Source organism: Saccopteryx leptura, chromosome 4 (genome assembly GCF_036850995.1).
Source record: "Saccopteryx leptura isolate mSacLep1 chromosome 4, mSacLep1_pri_phased_curated, whole genome shotgun sequence".
Classification (NCBI taxonomy): Eukaryota; Metazoa; Chordata; class Mammalia; order Chiroptera; family Emballonuridae; genus Saccopteryx; species Saccopteryx leptura.
Genome location: NC_089506.1, coordinates 64172941 through 64195912, shown reverse-complemented (window position 1 = coordinate 64195912; position 22972 = coordinate 64172941). Strand labels below are relative to the sequence as shown.

The 22972-nt window shown below is 33.7% G+C and overlaps 1 non-coding gene across 1 annotated transcript; it reads left to right on the top strand.

The window, feature by feature from the left end:
- Positions 1 to 1420: 1420 nt before the first annotated feature.
- Positions 1421 to 1496, top strand: TRNAP-GGG (transfer RNA proline (anticodon GGG)). Its single transcript has one exon. It is a non-coding gene; the product is annotated as a tRNA-Pro (tRNA).
- Positions 1497 to 22972: the final 21476 nt, after the last annotated feature.

Below are 22972 nucleotides of genomic sequence, written 5' to 3'. Positions count from 1 at the left end.
CATATATAATAAATGATTTCTTTCAAGTAGGATCTATCAGCTCATTTTAATAAAAAATGTACTTAATATAATTTTATTTTCTCATTAAAAAAAGGAAAAACAAAGTGAATTTTCTACTTAAAGACTATAAACTTTATATTCACAAAAAGAGAGATTATATTACCACATATCCTAGAGATTATTTTAACAGTTGTTTGATTTAATTTTTCAGGTCTCTAAGAGAAGAAACAGATCTTATAAGGAGCAGTTATTATAAACTCTTTCCAGTAGTGATTGAATAAAACATACATTTTTGATCTAAAGATGTGTGCAACAAATACCAGCCTATTTATTAATACTAGTACTTTGAAAGTAGCTAATACCATTTGCAATCACAACTTCAACAAAATCTAACTGGATTCTTGTCAAAAACATCTTCTATCAGGAACTTGCTAGATGCTAGATAAGTAAATAATAAAAACAACATGGCCTAATATGTTGGTTACCTCTTTCTAAATTTGATTTGTTGCTTAGTAGGCAGAAAATAACTACAGTCTTTCAACTTTTTGCTCTAAAATCTACAACTCATGATTTTACCTTTATTATTTAAAATGCATGCTTAAACTTCAATCATCACAGCTATGATTTAACCATTAGTGAAAAATTTATTTAAGAATATTTTTAATACGTAAGGTATTTTATTTCTCTTTGTCTGGAATTTACACACACATATATATATTTCTGGAAAATATATGTTATTTAGGCAATCAAGCATTGGCTAGAAATCATAAATATTATTTCAAAGACAGAAAGGAAAAATGCACAAAATAAGCAACAGGGAATTTCTGCAATAATGACTCATTTGATGAGAATCTTTAAATCTTCCTGAATTGTTCATTTTAGTGCTAATTTTAGTTTAACTGTTACTGACTATATCCAGACCTAATAAAATGCCTTTTAGAAAAACACTGTATTTTAAAACTTCTTAAAGAGAACAAATTGATGGCTTCAGAGGTCAAATGCTATGCGTTCCATTTTATGACAGTCTTATTAAGTAAATTGCTGCACTATAGTGAACAGAATCCTGCTACCCTAAAACAGTCTGGACTCACTTCATATGATATAATTTGACTCAAGAGAATCACATTTTGCTATATTTCCTGGCTTTCTTGCTATTGGGAAACTATGATAAATGAGAATATCAATTTGTCAAGTACATCCAGTGGCTGATCATTATAGCAACTTGTCAGTTTAAGTATAATGGACTATTTTAGCAAATTATTGTAGAACATTTAACCTAAAACTCTTCAGCAACACTTCAGATGCTATGTCAGATTCTATCACCTACTGAAATGGCTCTGTTAAGTATGTCACTTAAATGAATAGCAAAGGAAATTATTATTTTATATTTAAATTTATACATTCGTTAAAATGTTTCTAGGCCCTGGCTGGTTGGCTCAGTGGTAGAGCGTCGGCCTGGGGTGCAGAAGTCCCGGGTTCGATTCCCTGCCAGGGCACACAGGAGAAGCGCCCATCTGCTTCTCCACCCCTCCCCCTCTCCTTCCTCTCTGTCTCTCTCTTCCCCTCCCGCAGCCGAGGCTCCATTGGAGCAAAGATGGCCTGGGTGCTGGGGATGGCTCCTTGGCCTCTATCCTAGGCACTAGAGTGGCTCTGGTCGCAACAGAGCGACGCCCCCGAGGGGCAGAGCATTGCCCCCCTGGTGGGCAGAGCTTCGCCCCCTGGTGGGCATGCCGGGTGGATCCCGGTCGGGCGCATGCGGGAGTCTGTCTGACTGTCTCTCCCCGTTTCTAGCTTCAGAAAAATAAACACACACACAAAAAAAAGTTTCTATTTTTTTATTTAGACAATTACCTAAGTTCATTATGTGACTAATCAAACAAAAACTATGAGATATGGCTTTGGCTGGTTAGCCAAGTGGTAAAGTGTCAGCCTGGGTTTGATATCTGGTCAGGGCACAGAGAAGGGGTGATCATCTGCTTCTCCACCCCTCTCCTTTCCCCCATCTCTCTTTCTCTCTTCCCTTCTCACAGCTAAAGCTTGAATGGTTCCAGCAAATTTGGCTGTGGGCTCTGAGCAATGTACCGGTTGCCCAGAGGGCAGAGCATTGCCTGGTACTGGGCTTGCCACGTTCATCTTGGTCAAGGTGCATGTGGAAGTCTGTCTCTGCCTTCCCACCTCTCACATAATTAAAAAGAAAAACATAAAACTATGATATATATATATATATATCATATATATATAAGTTCATCAAAATTTTAATGAGTTCAAACCGCAGAAATGTTCCCTTTGATGTTCAGTTTCTACTAATATATTGTCAAAAAACTTTTTGTGCGCATGCAGAAAAGGTATTTTATATTAAATGCATTATAGAGAAGAATAAAAAATGGTTTGTTATATTGCCACACTAGAATTATTGATGTGATAGTAATGATATTTTTATTATTATGATATACAGTTCTATAATAGTTTAAAAGACATAGAGAAATAACATATGCACAATGAAATAAAAAAATATCTTGTCAAATCATAAAGGTACAAGAAAATCTGTTTTCTACTACTTAATAATCACAAAATAGTAAAATGACGTTATAAGCTGAAATTCTGTTACTAATAAGCCATAAAAGTAGTAAAAATAAAACTATGTTTCTTAAATACAATGTGCAAAGTTGGTGTGTGTGTCAGACTTCTAATAATTCTAATATTCTAAATATTTGTTTTTAGTAAAGAAAGGTGCAAAGTTTGTAAGAAAAATCTAGATACCTTTTTTTTATGATTATAACAGTGAAATATTTCATCCCAATATTTTTTCCTCTGGAATTGTAAGTATAAAACTCAACTAAAACTTGAAATTTTATTTTGAATTTATATATCAAAGAATCATTTGAATTTATATAAATAAGAATGTATAGCCCTCTTCTTTGATTTTTTGACAGTGCTGTGCTTAGTAGACTTACCAAGAAGTTTCATGTAACAAATCACTTTATCTTTAGGTTTCAGATGAGTTTTGTATGAAAATATCCTTTAAAAATATGGAAAATATGTTCTCCCATTCAGTGGGTTGTCTTCATTTTGTGGGTGGTTTCTTTTGCAGAGAAAAAGCTTTTAAGTTTGATTTAGCCCCACTTGTATTTCCTTTTGTTTCCTTTGCCTGAAGAACCACATGCAGTATCACCTCACATTTGTTAGAATGGCTCTGATCAATAAATCCACAAATGACAATGTAGATAAAAGGGAATCAACGTGCCCTGTTAGGGATAATGCAGATTGGTGCAGCCACTGTGAAAAGCAGTATAGATTATCTCAGAAAATTAACAATAGAACTGCTTTATTACTCAGTGATTCCACTTCTGGAATGCCAAAAAACACAAAATGCTAATTTGAAAGAATCTATGCACCTATATGTTCAATGCAGTGTTATCTATAATAGCCAACATTTGTAAACCACCTGAGTCCCCATGAGTAGAAAAGTGGATAAAAAATAATCATTATGTATTTACACAATAGAAAACTACTCTGCCATAAAAAAAAAGGAAATTTTACTTTTTTGCAACAGCATGGATGGACCTGGAGAATATTTCACTAAGTGAAATGAGCCAATCATAGAAAGACAAGTATCATGTGATTTCATCTATATGTGGAATCTAATGAACAAAAGGAACTCACAAACAAAATAGAAATAGAATCATAGATACAGAAAACAAAATAACACTTGTCAGAGGGGTGGGGTTTGGAGGGCTGGTGAAAAAGGTGAAGGGAAGAAGCAAAGAAAATAAAACTCACAGACAGTAGTGTGGTGATTACCAGAAGGAAAGGGGGGTGTTTGGGGGAGTTAAAAGACAATAAAGGAGAAATAAATGGTGATGAAAGAAAACCTGACTTGGGATGGTGAATACACAATATATACAGAATAAGTATTACAGAATTGTGCACAGAAAACTTCTATAATTTTATTAATCAATGTTACCCCAGTAAATTCAATAAAGCATTTTAAAAATGTCAACATTAATCACTGTGATTTGTGAAAAAACCATTAAAATAGACTGAGTGTATTTTTCAATGAAATTTATTTCAGAATAATAAAATAAATCATTTTTTACCTTTATTACTATTTCTTTTAATATTTACCTCTTTATATATACATTAATGTGTACATTCTCAGTTATATATATATCTACATATGTATTTATAAGAATAAAATATATGTAACAATCACAGTGCCACAAAGAAATAGCACATAAGAAAGGAAAATTAAGCATATTTTAATAAGGAGAATATTTTAAAAGTGCCAGCAAAATTAATAGAAATTATGTGAGAATAGAGATGCAACATGGTATTGCTAAAGGAAAACGCAATTGTCACCTCTAACCTGAGAGGTAAGATGTGTCTGTGGTTAACAGACACTGTGATTAACCTGTTCTTTCATTATCTACAAAACACATTAATTATTTTATCAAACTTATAATTTAAAGTACATTAATTCTCAATGGCCAATCCATAAAATCATGTAAATTAAACTTATTAAATTTCACTATTTGTTTATAATTCATTTTGTTTTTAAATTTACATATAATAACTATATTTTGTTCAAGGTTATTTTCTACTAATTAAGTGTAGTTATTTTATTGATTTCAATTGCAGTTAAAACTTCATTTGTTATTATTTCTATTCCATTTTCAGTATTTTTTTACATTTTTATGTGTGTGTGTGTGTTTTAGTGAAACATACTATAGTTCTCAAAGTCAAAATTATTTTTAAAATTATACTTACAGAAGTATTATTTTCATATACCTTCTACCTCTTCCTGTCCCTCATCTATCCCCCATTACTATTCCTCTTCCTATCCCCCATTCCCACTCACCTTTATATGTAACCAATCTCATCAGTTTCTTATCATCCTTGAACTACTTTTTACAGAAACATGCAGACACATATATCTTTTACTCCTTACTTTTCTTACACAAAAGGTAGCACACTATATTCTTCTGCACTTCCAACTTTTTACTTAACAATCTATATTGAAAATAAGTCTAGTTTATATATTTCACAAATCTTTTTTATTCATGTTTATTTACTTAAAGCATCGTAATATTTGAAACATTTATCTTTTATTTTAACAGCTTTTTAATAAGGTTTTTTTTTAGTATAAATTCTATTTCTGTGAATTACTGAAACTTTTTTCATCCTGTAAAATCTATATTTTGTCATTTTCCTGCTCTAGGGTGATATTTAGAGCTTACAGTATTTATGCTTAAGATAATGAATGAAAGCACATTTGTTATGATCAAAAACCTTATTAGTCTTTCTTTAATATTAAGATTGAGACACATTATTTTTGACAAGGAATGGGGTTTTTAGTTGTCTCCAGAAGGTCACAGTGGGTACATTGGGGGCTTTATTTCATTCTTTGTCACCATGTTATAACAAAAACTGCTCTAGTTAAATGATGAGCATGTTTTGTTACCAGTCTTTTAATTCTAAGACTCTCTAAGTGCATCTCTGACACACCCATCTCCCCTGATTGTCTTCCTACCTATTAGGCTGCTCCTTCAGTCCACTTTGCAGTGCTTTCTCTTTGGCCTGACTTTAACCATGGGAGTTTCTCAAGAGTTAGTCAAGGGACCTCTTCCATTCTTATTCTTTACCAACTTCTTAATATCTAATCTGTTCCAATAGCTTTATGTATATTTTATTTGTGTATAATACCTAAAGGAATAAAGCAAGCCTAGTGCTCATTTCTAATCTTTGAATTCCCACATCCAATTCTCTTTATATTTCAACTCAGATGTTTCACTGACAGCTTCAAACATTACTTATAAATCTAATTAATATTATTTATATATCTACCTAATTGATACAAAGTTCTTTTGCACAGCCCTACCCCTACTACCTGAATTTCCTCTTTTCTATATTAATAAATGATAAATATACTGCCTCATATATTAGGCATATATCTGGCTATCCTTCCTCTTCACTTTAAATTCAAGATGTGCAATACTAACTCAAATTTAATTGAATCTGTCAACATTTTATATTTCCTGCTTCTCCAATCTAAAACTACCATCATCTCTTGCCAAATCTATAATAGATTTTATTGGCTTCTCTCCATAGGCTCACTTTTATCACCCTTCAATTGTCCTTCACATAGATGATTTTTGAATATATATAATAATTCCATGGGTCATTTAAAAACCATTTATTTGTTTTTATTAGTATTTTCTCCCTTCCTAAAAATAAACAAGCAACACAGTAACAACAACAAGAAAAGTCAGAGAACCTTACGATTCAATGACTTTATATGTGTTTGGTCTCTGACTAAGTCTTCAAACTTATATTATATGCTAAGTCTTTCTTTGCTAAATCCTGGTTCTTTCCAAAATGCCTCTGTGCTCTTTTCTCAAAATGTTTGAAAATGAAGATTTGTTCTTCTTCTTCCTGAAATATTCTTACAAACTGTGCTTTATATGCTCAATCCTTATTCATGCATTCGTTTTTACATCAACTATCATATCCACAAAGAGGGGTTCACTTGTCAGATAAATTAATTTACTCCCACCTTTTTAACACCTTTAATAGAGAACAGTGACTTTTATTTTTATTTATTATTTATTTTTTTATACACTCAAGTTTAGGACCTGGCTCAGTGGTAGAGCATCAGCCCAGTATGCAGGCATCCGGGTTCAGTCTCCAGTCAGGGTACACGTGAGAAGCGAGTATCTGTTTCTCCCCCTACTATTCCAGTTCCCTCTTTCCCACTTGCAGCCAATGACTAGATTGGTTCGAGCATCGGTCCTGGGCATTGAGGACAGCTTAGTTGGTCCAATCAAATGTCATCCTCAGGAGCTGTGAATAGTTCAGTTGATTTGATCATGGGTTTCAGATGGGAGTTGCTGGGTGGATTCCTGTTGGGGTGCACGTGAGAGTCTGTCTCTTTATCTCCTCTCCTCTCACTTAAAAAAATAAATGAATATAAATAAAGTCAAATTTATTTGGTTTAACTATGGATAAATGAGGGCATTATCATGATGGATATGACATTATGGCTGAGTTTTTTTTTGTTTCTGTTTTTGTTTTTGTTTTTGTTTTTTCATTTTTAAACCATCTTTTTTTTTTTTTTTTTAATTCAGTGAAAGAAGGGGATGCAGAGACAGACGCACACATGAGTCCGGACCAGAATACACCCAGAAAGTCCTAGAGAGTGATGTTCTGCCCATCTGGAATGTTGCTCCATTGCTCAGCAATCAAGCTCTTCTTAGCACCTGAGGAAAAGGCCTTGGAGCCATCCTCTGCAACCAGGGCCAACTCACTCCAATTAAGCTATTGCTGCAGGAGAGGAAGAGAGAAAAAGAGAAGTGAGAGGAGAGGGGTGGAGAAGCAGATGAGTGCTTCTACTATGTGCCCTGACTGGGAATTGAACCTAGGATATCCACACACCAGGCCAACACTCTACCACTGAGGCAACTGGCCAGGACCAAATCATTTTATGTTTCAATTACAGCTGACATACATTATTATATTAGTTTTAGGTATACACCCCAATGATTAGACATTACATAACTTATTAATTGATCACCCAATAAATCTCACACTCAATTGACAACATACATAGTTATTAGAATATTATTGACTATATTTCTTATGCTTTACATCCCCACAAAAATTTTGTTAAAACCAATTTATACTTCTTAATTCTTTCACCTTTATCATTCATTACTCCAGCCCTTCTTCCATCTGGCAATTAAAAAATGTTCTCTGTATTTATGGGACTGTTTCTGTTCTGCTTATTCACTTGTTTTGTTTTTTAGATTCAATTGTTAGTAGATATGTATGTATTGCCATCTTATAGTTCATGTTTGTTTTATTTTATTTTTTGTCTTTTTAAAGAACACCTTTTGATGTTTCATACAATACTGGTTTGATGATGATAAACTACTTTAGATTTTCCTTGCCTAGGAAGCTCTATCTGTCTGTTGAGTCTAATTAATAAATTTGCTGTGTAATCTTGGTTGTAAGTCCTTGCTTTTCATCACTTTGAATATTTCTTGCCAATGACTTCTGACCTGCAAAGTTTCTGTTGATAAATTACCTGACAGTCTTATGGGAACTCCCTTGAATGTTGTAATTAACATATTTATTTTTTGCTGTTTTTTTTTAGATGTTCTTTGCTTACTAAAATATTCCAAATCACTGATATGTTTCTTGGCTTTATCTACTTTACAGTTGATTCCTTACAAAATATTCTTCATTTCAGCTAGTGTATTCTTCATTGATGACAACCTTTTTTAAGCTGGACAGATTCTTACTCAGTTCATTGATCATCTTTATGAACAGTGTTTTGAATTCAGCATCTAGTAGATTGTCTCCATTTTGTTCAGCTTTTTCTGGCATTTTATTCTATTTTTTTCATTTGAGACAAGTTTCTTTGTGTCCTTCTTTTGGCAGCCTCCCTATGTTTGTTTCTATGTATTAGGTAGTATTAGAAAGAGCTGCTATATCTCCCAAATTTGGTAGAGTGGCTTAATAGAGTAAGTGTTCTGTAAGGTCTATTGGCATAGCCTCCTTAATTATCCAGCTTGAGTATTGGAGGTGAACTTTCCATGTACAACCTCCTGTTATATTTGAGATTTGATTGCTATTGGCACATCAATGGGAGGTGCTACCCCCAGGCAGGTAACCAGCAAAGACTGACTACAACCAGCAACCTCTAGTCTCTGACCACTGTGGAGGATCAGTGTGCAGAAGCATTCCCCTCCCCCCAAAAAAGAAGACTTACTGCAGGGGTTCGGTGCCCACTGAGTTTCCCCTTGAGTGTGGAAACTCTTATTTAACCTTTTAGGAATAAACAGGTAAATTAAAATGAACCATCAAATATATATAAATATATAATTGTGTGTGTGTGTGTGTATATACACACACATATATATATATTTTGTATATGTATGTATATTTATAAAGTTTAATTATTTGCCATATAATTTTTTAAGCAAAGAGCTTTGTTTTTTTTTGCATTCTCATAATAGCTCAATTTAGACCAACATTATTAGTTGGCCTAATCACTTGATTTTAATTAATCTCAATATTTTCTTCTTTTCAACAATATATTTTTTCTATAAGATATTATATGTCAAAGGAGTTTAAAATCTCAAAAATATGGCAAGAAAAGACTTTATATTTTACTAGTTGAATATAAAATATGATCCCTCCCCTTTTAAACATTTTTGTACAATATGATGATTGAAGGAATTTCACGTTCGTGCATAGATGTTCCATTAATCCTAGAGCACTCTTGAAATTCGAGAAAACTTACTAATATATTTTGAAAATGTTTTTCTTCAGTGTCAAATTACAAAGCAATGATAATTTTATTTTAAAATATGTATAAAGCATTAGGATTCAGATCATGGTTTCAATATAAAATAAAAGTTTAAAAAGAGCACCCATTCTTCATATTTAGAAGCTTTTTTTTTTCATAACCACGCCAAAAAACTATTGGCTAGAAAGTATGAAAAATGTTGGGCTTATTTTGAGAACTTAAAAGCATTTTTCAAATCCTAATTATTTTGGAACAAAAATGCAGTTTGAAACAAAATCAGTTTGATAGAACAGTTTCTTAAATCAGCAAGTCAGGTCAGGAAAGCCATAGTATTTTTTCAGTAAGAGTAATTTCTCTGAATATTTTTTTTAATTTTTTCTTTATTAATTTTTAGAGAGGAGAGAGAATGAGAGAGAGAGAGAGAGAGAGAGAGAGAGAGAGAGAGAGAAGGAGGAGGGAGGAGCAGGAAGCATCAACTCCCATATGTACCTTGACCAGGCAAACCCAGGGTTTTGAACCGGCGACCTCAGCGTTCTAGGTCGACGCTTTATCCATTGTGCCACCACAGGTCAGGCTAAAAGATTATTTAATAATTGACTAAATATATATTGTTCTTATTTTACAGATAAAGTGACTAGTAATTGGAGAATTTAAGTAATATTTTTCTGCTGAGAAAAGTTATCTAAAACCCATTATCATTACACTAAACCACATTTTCCCTCATATAAATAGTACTTTATTTGTCTCTAACTCACCTAAACTTCTAAATACCTATCATGATTCCATGTAGATTTCAGAAATGGAAAAGAACAAAACAAAACAAAAACAAAGCAAAACATGATCCCTTGAAGTAATCAGTACTAGAAATAGAAATGTATTAATAAAATAATCATTAGCCAATAAGAAATTTTAGTTATAAAAAGCAATGGTATGTATTTATGGTACTTTGTGGTTTTCTGCTTATGATTCCTTAAGTTCACAACATAGGCACAGCTAATTTATAATTTGATTCTATAATTTGAATCTGAGAGATAACAGTATATTTCTTTCTTTCTTTTTTTTTTTTTCCGAAGCTGGAAACGGGGAGGCAGTCAGACAGACTCCCACATGAGCCTGACCAGGATCCACCTGGCACGCCCACCAGGGGGCGATGCTTTGCCCCTCTGGGGTGTCGCTCTGTTGGGTCCAGAGCCATTCTAGCGCCTGAGGCAGAGGCCACAGAGCCATCCCCAGCGCCCGGGCCATCTCTGCTCCAATGGAGCCTCGCTGCGGAAGGGGAAAAGAGAGACAGAGAGGAAGGAGAGGGGGAGGGGTGGAGAAGCAAATGGGCGCCTCTCCTGTGTGCCCTGGCCGGGAATCGAACCCGGGACTCCTGCACGCCAGGCTGACGCTCTACTGCTGAGCCAACCGGCCAGGGCTGATAACAGTATGTTTCAAACCAGATATTTTGTAAAAAAATACAATAAAATTGTCTGTACCCCATTACAACATAGATATTTCATTTAAGGAGAATACAGATTTCTTTTAAAGTAGTAAAGAAGAACAACAAATGTAAACTTGAAAAAGAAAAATTATAAAATATGAGCAAACTTACTTTCATTTGAGAAATTACCTTTATAGAGTGGTAGGTTCTAAGAATAATAACAAGCAAGTTATCACAGGAGTCTGTGAGTTCCAAGCTTACTGATGATCATGCAGTAAGATGATCAAATAATTCAATTTGTGTTTAGTTTTTTGTAAAAAAGTTGTTAAGATGGATCACTAATACTATATTTCACCAGTTTTTGTTAGTTTATGATTGGTTAGTTTTTATTTAGTTTTTTTCTATCTATTAACTTGGTAGGTACATATCATTTATATTTATTCACTAAAATTCTTTAAGATGATAACTAGGATTTTATATAGGATGTCCTTGGCATAACAAAGCTAATAGTCGTCATTACTTTTAATTCTTTTTGTACAGTACAAAAACACTTTAGAATTTAGAAGTCAAACCTTTTTATTTTACTCTCAAACCATATGCAATTTTATAATTCATTTATATGTATTTTAATTACACTAGTTATTAATATTGTTAAGTACAACTCATTTACTATATGTGGTCACATACATAACTATGCTATTGTTCATTTCTTCTGGAACTCTGTGTGTTCTAGCGGGATTTTATTTTTGTGCAGAAAAAAGCTCATAGTTTTTATCTTTTATTTTGAGGTTCATAGATGACAAATTCTATCAGGTTTTTATTGCTTCAAAATACACATATTAAATATTTTTTAAAGAATATCTTCATTTAGCATTAAATTCTAAATTTGCTGATATTTTCTTTTAGTTTGTTAAAAATGTCATTTTATTTTCTTTTGGCTTTAGCATCCTTCTTTTTTTTTTCTTTTTATTAGTCAACTGTCTTATCAATAATCCATTAAAATTAATGTCTCACTTCTTTTACCTCTGCATTGACTGATTTTTAAAAAACTGTCTTTTTTTTTTTTTTTTTGGTTCTTTGAAATTTGAAACCTGGTTATAATTTTCTTTGTATTTTGCTTGAGGATCATAAAGGATTTTGAAATTATGGCTTACTGTCTTTTGAATTTTCCTTTTGACCTGGCTGGTTGGTTCAGTGGTATAGTGTCAATCTGGCATGGGGATGTCCCGGGTTCAATACCTGGTCAGGGCACACAGACAAAGCAACCATTTGCTTCACCACCCCTCTCTGTCTACCTTCTTTCTCTATCTCTCCCTGTCTCTTTTCCCTTCTTGCAGCCATGGCTTGATTAATTTGAGCAAGTTGTCCCCAGTCCTGAGGTTGGTGCCATGGCCTCTGCTTCAGGTGGTAAAAGTAGCTCAGTTGTTGAGCAATGGAACAATAGCCCCAAATAGGCAAAGCATCATCCCATATGGGGATTGCCAGATGGATCCCCATTGGGATGTATGAGTGAGTTTCTCTCTCTGCCTCCCCTCCACTCACTGAATAAAAAAAAAATTTTTCCTTATTTAAAAAAATCAGCTGTTACCTGTTAGGTATTTCCAAGATAATCTATCTTATATATTATTATTTCTTAGAATTCTTAGATTCTACATACATGACTGTTATAACTTTTACCTGAATACCCTATGACTTATGCTTTTTTCTATATATTCCAGTTCTTTTATCCCCTTGCATTATTTGTGGATAAGTCTTATTTTTAAGTCCATGTTTTATTGCTATGTTATATTTTTATGAATCTATTATTTCTTATTGTTTTTATTTTATTTACATTATTTTTATCTTGTCTATTAATATAACTGATAATATTTTGTTGTGGGCAGACTGTTGTATATAAAAGAATGATAGCTGTAATATAGAATTTAGAATAAAGGTCTCTTCTTCTGAGATTATTTACAATTACGAGTAAGGTTTTAGTTGACTGTTTATATCCAGTTTTTAAATTTTTGCAAAAGATAACATTAATAAAAATTAAACAGGCCTTGCCCAGTTGGCACAGTGGATAGAGCTTCAGCTTGGTGTATAAATGTCCCAAGTTTGATTCATGGTCAAGGAACACAAGGGAAGCAACAATCTCCTTCTCTACTCCTCTCCCTCCCCCTTTTATCTCTCTTCCTTTCCCACAACCAGTGGCTCAGTTGATTTGAGCCCTGGCTCCGGGAGATGAGGATGGCTCTGTTGGTCTGAGCACGTCCACCTCAGGTGTGGAAAATAGCACAACTGATTCCAGCATCAGCCGTAGATGTGGGTTGCCAGGTAAATTCTGGTCAGGGCACATGGAAGAGTCTGTCTCACTATCTCCCCTGTTAATAAATAAATAAATAATAAATAAATAAATAAATAAATAAATACATAAACAAACAAACACTTAAATAAATAATAAATAAATAAATAGACACTGATAATTAAGGGGCTAAACTCTGGGGTTTTATACCACCTCATACATGTGTTCTAAGAAGTTCTAATATTTGGTTTCTTTACAACTTTCTTTTTTAAAATAAAGATACGGGCCTTGGCTAGATAGCTCAATAGATAGTGTGACTTGGCATACCAGAGATCCTGGGTTTGACCCTGAATCAGGGCACACAGGAGAAACAATTGATGAGTATAGAACTAAATGGTACAATTAACTAAAACAACAAGTGGATCTCACTCACTCTCTCTGTCTTTCTCTCCCTTTCTCCTCTCTCTAACTCTCTTTTCTTCTCCCCCTCTCTAGTTGATGGAAAAAATTTAAAAACATTATAAGAAAAAGATAATGAGTTTGGTGGCTCTATTTCTTTCAGAATCAAAGAAAATATACATAGCCTCTTCAGATAAATTATTACACATTGATATCTATACAAATTTTGAGCAAATTTCATAATTCAATTGTATTTATTTGTGACTCCTTGAAAATATAAACTATATCATTATAACTTGTTCTTATTCATCCTAGCTCAGTATATTGTCATAAATCTTAATTAAATTTGTAATAATAGTTTTTCCTGCCTCTAATTAAAAAATCTCTAATCTATCTTATATTTAATTTATTTTAAAATATCTTTAAATGTCATTTTTATTTTTTTGCAGATAGTCATTCTGTTGCTTTTATTGGATTAATGCATATACTAATAGTCCTTTGCATACCAATTAAAGTCTCCTACAATGTATGCAACTTTCCTTTCTTACACTACCTTGCAAAATCTCTCTTCTTTAGGATGGAAGATAAACAACACCCATCGCAATTTCAAATTACTTACCAACTCTATTTTCCTCATTTCAACATTCTCCAAATTTACTCGTGCATTTTTATTCTATCAGTATATAAATTCTTTTTAGTTTACTATTTAGATGTGTGCTAATCTCTCTTTTCTCTAAAATTATGTTTTTCAAAAATCAGCATAAAACGTTTTTGAACATACTTGAACATGTTGTCTTTCCAGGATTATTGAGATATGTTGTAAAACAAGATGTTATCTCAAATAATTTTTACTCTTCAGTATTTAGCATAGTGCTACCTACATGTTAGTTATTCATTATAGTTATTCATTAATTTTAAATATTATAATAATTGAACAATTTATGTCTCTGAAAGGTGAAATTTTGTGATCATATTTATCATCATCATTCATCTTTTTGTTTTGATTTTTTTCTTTCTTCTTTTTTTTTTAATTATTCAGTGAGAGGAAGAGGAAGCAGAGACAGACTCCTTCTTTCACATTGACCAAGATCCATCTGCAAGCCCACAAGTGGGAGATGCTCTGTCCATCTGGGGCAGTGCTCTGTTGCTCAGCAACTGAGCTCTTCTTAACACCTAAGGCAGAGGCCATAGAGCCATCCTCAGTGTCAACTCACTCCAATTGAGCCATGGCTGCAGGAGGGAGAGAGAAAGAGAGAGAGAGAGAGAGAGAGAGAGAGAGAGAGAGAGAAGCGAGAGAGGGAGGACTAGAGAAACAGATGGGGGCCTCTCCTGTGTGCTCTGACCGGAAATCAAACCTGGGACATGTACATGGTGGGCTAACGCTCTACCATTGAGCAAACCTGCCAGGGCCTTCATCATTCTTTTAAAACCAGCATTTAACATCTTACCATTTAGATTAACTAGTTTAAAAGTAATACTATTTTTCTGCATTATTTTTTATTTCAAGCATCTTTTGATTAATATAAAACTCCCACATTCTTTCCTAGTCCAATTTCCTGAGAAGCTTCTCTCTTAGGATGAATATTCATCATTGAAGATATATTCCCACCAACCACAAAAAAAGATACTTTTTAATTTATACATAATTAAGTATATTATCTCTGTTTTTCCCTACTCTGTATCTGAGATCACTTTGAAAGAAAACAAACTTTAATTCCTCCAACTCTAATGTGCATGATATTGTCTAATATTAATATTTCCAAAATATAAAGTTCATCCAGAAGTTTTTTTTTAGTGGTTATGATAAGTGAAAAATGAAAAGAGGCCATAATCTTATACTGCTCAATACAAAGTGGAAAATAAATTAATTTACTACTACTAAAATAAAGTATTTAAAAATCAAAACTTTAAATCTTCTAAAAATAAAAAGGCTGAGTAAAATTTATTTCAAGGTAAATTTGTTGAAAATAATTTGATATAAATAATTGATGGCATATGAGTCCTATACAATAGCAAGTTATAATTTTTAGCTGAGTATCACTGAACCAAGTGTAAAATCTATTTCCACTCAAAACTAAAAATACGCTTAATTCATAAGTGAAAGAAAATCTGAAAGTAAAAATTTATGTACTTCTTAGAAAAGATATAAATACTAGCTTTCATTTATATGTAAGACAATAATAAAATGGTAGTTTCACTCTAAAAAATGTATCAGCTAATTGATTTTATGTACTTATTGAAAACAGCACAATGTACTTTATGTCTTTGACATAAAACCACTTCCTCCGAAGAGTGCTCACTATGCAAAAATAAAAAAGGAAAATCACAATTGTTTCCATTTCTTAAGTCTCTTCTATTCTTGTTAATTGAATATATATTTATGCGTATTTTAATACCTGAAGCTTATTCTTTATCTCCATTTTACAATTGAAGTCACTCATTTAGAGAAATTAATCCTTTTTCAAGCACTTCTAGCTATACATAGGCTTAACCAACATCAGCACATTGTATCATGTATCTGACACTAACTTTAACACTTCTCATTTAATTTTTTACCATAGAATAATATGACACTCACTTAGAAAGATTAGCTCATTAGTTTATTTTTGGTGTTTCATGAAGAAGTCAACCTGACCTCGGAAACCTGGGTAATATGAGTCTTTTATTAGTATTATGAAGAAATAATCAGCTGTAAAATAAGCATTCAAAAAATTCTGGTCTCTGATACCACTTTCTAATCCACCAAAAAGACTAAGTAAAATGACCATACAAAATTGTGATTGTCTTCTGACACATTTTTTTTTTTTTTTCATTTTTCTGAAGCTGGGAACAGGGAGAGACAGTCAGACAGACTCCCGCATGCGCCGGGGATCCACCTGGCACGCCCACCAGGGGCGACGCTCTGCCCCTGGGGGCGATGCTCTGCCCATCCTGGGGGTCGCCATGTTGCGACCAGAGCCACTCTAGCGCCTGAGGCAGAGGCCACAGAGCCATCCCCAGCGCCCGGGCCATCTTTGCTCCAATGGAGCCTTGGCTGCGGGAGGGGAAGAGAGAGACAGAGAGAAAAGCGCGGCGGAGGGGCGGAGAAGCAGATGGGCGCTTCTCCTGTGTGCCCTGGCCGGGAATCGAACCCGGGTCCTCCGCACGCTAGGCCAACGCTCTACCACTGAGCTAACCGGCCAGGGCTTCTGACACATTTTAAAGAGCACTGTAAAGATTCTTTACATTTAAAATATCTTAGCAATTGTTTTTTTTTCTTTAAAGCTTCTCAATGTAATAATGTATCTTAGAATATTGATTATCTGATTAACTATTTGACAGATATCCATTTATATCTTCATATTTCTTATGTTGTAAAAATTAATTTTACTTCTTTTTATTGACTACAACATCATACATCTGTATCAAACTCTTAGATTGATCACCCAACCTGTTGTGGTGCAGTAAATAAAACATTGACCTGGAATGCTGATGTCGCTGGCTCAAAGTCCTGGAATTGCCTGGCCCAGGCATATGTGGAGTTGATGCTTCTTGCTCCTTTTTCCCTTCTCTCTCTCTCTCTCTTTCTCTCTACCCCTGCCTCTCTAAAAATGAATAAATAATAAAAAATTTAAAAAAATTATTAGATTTACTCTTATATGATGGAGCATGCAAGGAATTTTTTCTCCTAACCAGATAGCACTCTCTGAAATAACAATTCAAAGCATTAATGATAGTTTAATTTCCTACTGTCAGTTGACTATTTACTATTTTTCACTTAAATCTTCAAAATAACATTAAGAATCTAGGCAAGAATTTAACATGGAAAATTTTTGTTTGCAAATTTTAATCTGAGAAAAAACTATTCTTTAACAGATCATTTTTTTTTTCATTTATTGCATAGGTTCAACTGATTGCAACTAGACTTAACTGAATACATGTAACCAAGAAATGAACAACTGATAAGGAATAGTTCAGCACCTGCATAAAAATGGATAAATACCAGAAAATATGGCATTATCTGTGACTTCAGAACTTTTAACCTCATTGTTGCTGAAATAAAGGTAACCTCTTTAATACCTTATATGATCATACCTTTGGCCTGGCCAGTTAGATCAGTTAGTTCGAGCATTGTCCTGAAACATCAAGGTTACATGTTCCATCTTGGTCAAGGTACAGGCAAGAAGTGACCAAAAGTGTACAACTAAGTGGAACAACAAGTGAATGCTTCTCTATCTCTTTTTCTACCTTACTCTCTCCAAAATGAATCATTTAAAAAAAAAAAAAAGCTGACTTTTCATTTTGTAAGAATTGTTAACTTTTCAATGATCAATATCTATGAAGAAAAATTTATCAAATGACTATTCAATTTCTTTTCTTTTTTTTTTAATAATTTTAATTTTTTAATGGGGTGACATCAATAAATCAGGATACATATATTCAAAGATAACAAGTCCAGGTTATCTTGTCGTTCAATTATGTTGCATACCCATCACCCAAAGTCAGATTGTCCTCTGTCACCTTCTATCTTGTGTTCTTTGTGCCCTTCCCCCTCCCCCTTTCCCTCTCCCATTTCCCCCTCCCCCCCGTAACCACCACACTCTTATCAATGTCTCTTAGTTTCACTTTTATGTCCCACCTACGTATGGAATAATACAGTTCCTGGTTTTTTCTGATTTACTTATTTCGCTTCGTATCATGTTATCAAGATCCCACCATTTTGCTGTAAATGTTCCGATGTCATCATTTCTTAAGGCTGAGTAGTATTCCATAGTGTATATGTGCCACATCTTCTTTATCCAGTCATCTATTGACAGGATTTTTGGTTGTTTCCATATCCTGGCCACTGTGAACAATGCTGCAATAAACATGGGGCTGCATGTGTCTTTGCGTATCAATGTTTCTGAGTTTTGGGGGTATATACCCAGTAAACGGATTGCTGGGTCATAAGATAATTCTATTTTCAGTTTTTTGAGGAACCACCATACTTTCTTCCATAATGGTTGTACTACTTTACATTCCCACCAACAGTGTATGAGGGTTCCTTTTTCTCCACAGCCTCTCCAAAATTTGCTATTACCCGTCTTGTTGATAATAGCTAACCAAACAGGTGTGAGGTGGTATCTCATTGCCGTTTTGATTTGCATTTCTCTAATAGCTAAAGAAGATGAGCATCTTTTCATATATCTGTTGGCCATTTGTATTTCTTCCTGGGAGAAGTGTCTGTTCATATCCTCTTCCCATTTTTTTATGGGATTGGTTGTTTGTTGTTGAGTTTAATGAGTTCTTTGTATATTTTGGATATTAGGCCCTTATCTGAGCTGTTGTTTGAAAATATCATTTCCCATTTAGTTGGCTTTCTGTTTATTTTGTTATCAGTTTCTCTTGCTGAGCAAAAACTTCTTAGTCTGATGTAGTCCCATTCATTAATTTTTGCCTTCACTTCTCTTGCCTGTGGAGTCAAATTCATAAAATGCTCTTTAAAACGCAGGTCCATGAGTTGAGTACCTATGTCTTCTTCTATGTACTTAATTGTTTCAGGTCTTATGTTTAGATCTTTGATCCATTTTGAGTTAATTTTTGTACAGGGGGAGAGACTGTAGTCCAGTTTCATTCTTTTGCATGTGGCTTTCCAGTTTTCCAAGCACCATTTATTGAAGAGGCTTTCTTTTCTCCATTGTGTGTTGTTGGCCCCTTTATCAAAAATTATTTGACTATATATATGTGGTTTTATTTCTGGACTTTCTATTCTGTTCCTTTGGTGTGAGTGTCTATTTTTCTGCCAATACCATGCTGTTTTGATTGTCGTGGCCCTATAATATAATTTGAAGTCAGGTATTGTAATTCCACCAGCTTCATTCTTTTTCTTTAGAATTGCTTTGGCTATTCGGGGTTTTTTATAGTTCCATATAAATCTGATGATTTTTTGCTCTATTTCTTTAAAAATCGTCATTGGAAGTTTGATGGGAATTGCATTAAATTTGTATATTGCTTTGGGTAATATAGCCATCTTGATTATATTTATTCTTCCTAGCCAAGAACAAGGTATATTCTTCCATCTCATTATACCTTTTTCGATTTCCCTTAACAATGGTTTATAGTTTTCATTATATAAGTCCTTTACATTCTTTGTTATATTTATTCCTAAATATTTATTTTTTTTGTTGCAATCGTGAAGGGGATTATTCTTTTGAGTTCGTTCTCAGTTGTTTCATTGTTGGCATATAGAAAGGCTATTGACTTCTGTATGTTAATTTTGTATCCTGCGACCTTACTGTATTGGCTTATTGTTTCTAGTAGTCTTTTTGTGGATTCTTTGGGGTTTTCGATGTATAGGATCATATCATCTGCAAAAAGTGATACCTTTACTTCTTCTTTTCCGATATGGATGCCTTTTATTTCTTTGTCTTGTCTGATTGCTCTGGCTAGAACCTCTAGTACCACATTAAATAAGAGTGGAGAGAGTGGACAACCCTGTCTTGTTCCTGATTTAAGGGGAAAGCCTTCAGTTTAGTGCCATTTAATATGATGTTAGCTGATGGTTTATCATATATGGCCTTTATCATGTTGAGATATTTTCCTTCTATACCCACTTGTTGAATGTCTTAAACATAAAGTTGTGTTGTATTTTATCGAAAGCCTTTTCTGCGTCTATTGATAAGATCATGTGGTTTTTGTTCTTTGTTTTGTTGATATGGTGTATTACGTTAACCGTTCTACGTATGTTGAACCATCCTTGAGATTCTGAGATGAATCCCACTTGATCATGATGTATTATTTTTTTAATATGTTGTTGTATTCGATTTGCCAGAATTTTGTTTAGTATTTTAGCATCTGTATTCATTAGAGATATTGGTCTGTAGTTTTCTTTTTTTGTGCCATCCTTGCCTGGTTTTGGTATGAGGGTTATGTTGGCCTCATAAAATGTGTTTGGAAGTATTGCTTCTTCTTCAATTTTTTGGAAGACTTTGAGTAGAATAGGAACCAAGTCTTCTTTGAATGTTTGATAAAATTCGCTGGTATAGCCGTCAGGGCCTAGACTTTTATTTTTGGGGAGGTTTTTAATGGTTTTTTCTATTTCTTCTCTACTGATAGGTCTGTTTAGGCTTTCTGCTTCTTCTTGACTCAGTCTAGGAAGGTTGTATTGTTCTAGGAATTTATCCATTTCTTCTAGGTTGTTGAATTTAGTGGCATAAAGTTTTTCATAGTATTCTACAATAATTCTTTGTATATCTACAATGTCTATGGTGATTTCTCCTCTTTCATTTTGGATTTTGTTTATATGAGTTCTTTCTCTTTTTTCCTTGGTAAGTCTTGCCAAGGGTTTGTCAATTTTGTTGATCTTTTCAAAGAACCAGCTCCTTGTTCTATTAATTTTTTCTATAGTTTTTCTGTTCTCTAATTCATTTATTTCTGCTCTGATTTTTATTATCTCCTTTCTTTGGCTGGTTTTGGGTTGTCTTTGTTCTTCTTTTTCTAGTTCCTTAAGGTGGGAAGTTAAGTGGTTCACTTGGGCTCTCTCTTGTTTGTTCATATATGCCTGAAGTGATATGAACTTCCCTCTTATCACTGCTTTTGCTGCATCCCATAGATTCTGATATGTCGTATTGTCATTTTCATTAGTCTGTATATATCTTTTGATCTCTGCACTTATTTCTTCTTTGACCCATTCATTTTTTAAAAGTATGTTGTTTAGTTTCCACATTTTTGTGGGATTTTTTTCCTCTTTTTTGCAGTTGAATTCGAGTTTCAAGGCTTTATGATCAGAAAATATGCTTGGTACAACTTCAATTTTTCTGAATTTGCTGATGTTGTTTTTGTGGCCCAACATATGGTCAATTCTTGAGAATGATCCATGTACACTGGAGAAAAATGTATACTCAGTCACTTTGGGATGAAATGTTCTGTAGATGTCTATCATATCCAGGTGCTCTAGTGTTTTGTTTAAGGCCACTATGTCTTTGTTGATTCTCTGTTTGGATGACCGATCTAGAGCCGTCAGTGGTGTATTGAGGTCTCCAAGTATGATTGTATTTTTGTCAGTTTTTGTTTTACGATCAATAAGTAGTTGTTTTATATATTTTGGTGCTCCTTGGTTTGGTGCATATATATTAAGAATTGTTATGTCTTCTTGATTCAGTGTCCCCTTAGCCATGATAAAATGGCCATTTTTGTCTCTGAGTACTTTTCCTGTCTTGTAGTCAGCATTATCCGATATGAGTATTGCTACACCTGCTTTTTTTTGGATGTTATTGGCTTGGAGTATTGTTTTCCTGCCTTTCACTTTGAATTTGTTTTTATCCTTGTTACTTAGATGAGTTTCCTGTAGGCAGCATACAGTTGGATTTTCTTTTTTAATCCATTCTGCTACTCTGTGCCTTTTTATTGGTGAGTTTAATGCTTTTACATTTAGTGTAATTATTGATTCTTGTGAGTTCCCTATTGCCATTTTATATCTTGCTTTCTGTTAGTTTTGTGTCTTGTTTGATCCTTCTCTTTTGTTTTTCTATCTTTTGTTTTTATTTGGTTGTATTCCATACATCTTTCCTCTGTTGCTATCTTTTTTATCTCATGTGCTTCTGTGGTGGTTTTTTCAATGGTGGTTACCTTTGAGTAATGAAAAGGGTCCCTACCCTGTTCATTGTAGTGAACTATTTTGTGAGTACTTTTGCACTCCATTGTCCTTTGCTACTGTTAATCTCCATCTTCTCTCCCTCTTTCTTTTTGTTGTTGTCACAGTTTAAATTTGGTTTTATTGTGTTCTTCTTGAAGCTTTTACTTGTGGCTCTGGTTTTTTTTTGTTCTTTGTATCTGATTGGAGAACCCCCTTTAGTAATTCCTGGAGTGGGGGTTTTCTGATGATAAATTCCCTCATCTTTTCTGTATCTGTGAATGTTTTTATTTCTCCTTCATATTTGAAGGATAGCTTTGATGGGTATAGTATTCATGGCTGAAAGTTCCTCTCTTTCAGGACTTTAAATATTGGGGTCCACTCTCTTCTAGCTTGTAGAGTTTCTGCTGAGAAATCTGATGATAATCTAATGGGCCTTCCTTTATATGTTGTATTCTTTTCCCTGGCTGCCTTGAGAATTTTTTCTTTGCTGTTTGTTTGTGTCAATTTCATTATGATATGCCTTGGAGTATGTTTGTTGGGGTTAAGAAAACTCAGAGTTCTGTTTGCTTCTTGAACTTGAGGCTTTAGTTCTTTCAACAGGCTTGGGAAGTTCTCATCTATTATTTGTTTGAGTATGTTCTCCATTCCATTTTCTCTCTCTTCTCCCTCTGATATACCTATTATTCTTATGTTATTCTTTTTGATGGAGTCAGATAATTCTTGTAGGGCTATCTCATTTTTTTTAATTTTTGAGTCTCTTTCTTCTTCTCTCTGTTGTGCCTCAAGTTGCTTGTCTTCTATTTCACTAATCCTCTCTTCTATCTGACCTGTTCTATTAGCTAAGCTTGTTACTTCGTTTTTCAGCTCGTGAATTGAGCTTTTCATCTCTGTTTGATTTGTTTTTATAGTTTCAATTTCCTTGGACATATATTCTTTGTGTTCATTGAGTTGTTTTCTGAGCTC